Genomic DNA, 1458 nt, shown 5'->3' on the forward strand with positions numbered 1-1458 from the left:
CGGAATATGGACTGAACCCTCCAGTAACTGTGAGCTAAATAAACCTTTCCTTCCTTCATTTTGAGTGTCGGGTATTTGTCCCAGCAACCAGTAAAAAGTAACTAAGACATGGATGTAAAACTGAAATATATTCCATATGCTGAATTATTTATATAAGTAAAATGAATTTAATAATACTTTTCATTATTTTTCTAGCAACTAAAAAAATTGCTAAAAATGGGGCTGGGGAGATGGCTCAGTGGAATAAGCACTTCCCTAGCAAGTGCAAGGGCCTGAGTTAAAGCCCTGGTTCCATAAAAAAAATTAAAAATAAATTTTAAAGAATTGCTAAAAGCCTAACAGAAATAGAACATTTTACATGGCTCTAGAGGGGAATAAAAGACATCAGAGGATGAGGGGAGCACTGGGAAGGAACCAAGGCCTTAACACTGAGCTGTAGCCCACTTGCTCCTTTTCATTTTTTAAATTTTAAGACAAGGTCTAAGTCACAAGTAGTTTGCCCAGGCTGAGTGGGACTTTTCCATCCCCCTTCCTCAGGCTCCCAAAGTGCTGGGAATTATAGGTGTACACCACTCTGTCTGATAAGGCATCAGTTTTGGGGTTTTGTTTTGTTTTTGGTACTGGGGATTTGAACTCAGGTTCTTGTGCTTGTCAGGCAAGCCCTTAAGCTACTGAGCTATCTCCCTGGATCTATCTCCTTGACCTTTTGTTTTGTTTTTGAGACAGGGTCTCACTATGCAGTTCAGGCTGACCTTCAGATCAACTTGTAGCCCAGGCTGGTCTCGAACTCACAACAATTCTCCTGCCTCAACCTCCCGAGTGCTGGGATTAAGGCATGCGCCAGCACACGCCACTAGGACGTCAGTTTTGATTTGCATGCGATCCTCTTTTGAGTTCTCCACTTTATAGTTGATGGAGAAAAATGACCATAGGGAAGGGCAAAGAGTTCTTCTTGTCTCTCCTGTTGGTTCAGTGAACTGCTTACCTTTTATCTGGAAGACTTATCTTAGCAGCTCCATAACAATTTCTTTGTTTGGTGTCTCGGTGCCAGAGCTCCTAATTGCCCCTGTGTTTGCTGTACCAGTCACCATACATAAACTGAGTAATTAGCTTATGACTGCTGCCTGGGTGCCTGCGCCAGGGCCCCACCCTGAGGCGCTCACCGGCCAACCAGGAAGGTGCCGGGAAACCTGAGCCTGGTTCTCGGGGCACGAGGGGGCAGCAGAGAGACGCAGTTTAGGATTGCAGAGGGAACTGGCCCTCCAATCCCAAAGAAGCAGGCTTGCACAGGGAAAGGACCTCAGTGCCTCGCAGCTCTCCTACACAGGCGGAGCCTGGGGGCCCCCAAGGAGTTGCTGTGCATCTTATTAGCTGGCTGGGGGTACGGCACGCCCTACGCCCGCGCCAGCGCCAACCTCTAACCTTCCCGGGTGGACTGAGCCTTCTCATCTCTCTCAC

This window comes from Octodon degus, unplaced genomic scaffold, assembly GCF_000260255.1.
Source record: "Octodon degus isolate 3935 unplaced genomic scaffold, OctDeg1.0 scaffold00092, whole genome shotgun sequence".
NCBI lineage: Eukaryota > Metazoa > Chordata > Mammalia > Rodentia > Octodontidae > Octodon > Octodon degus.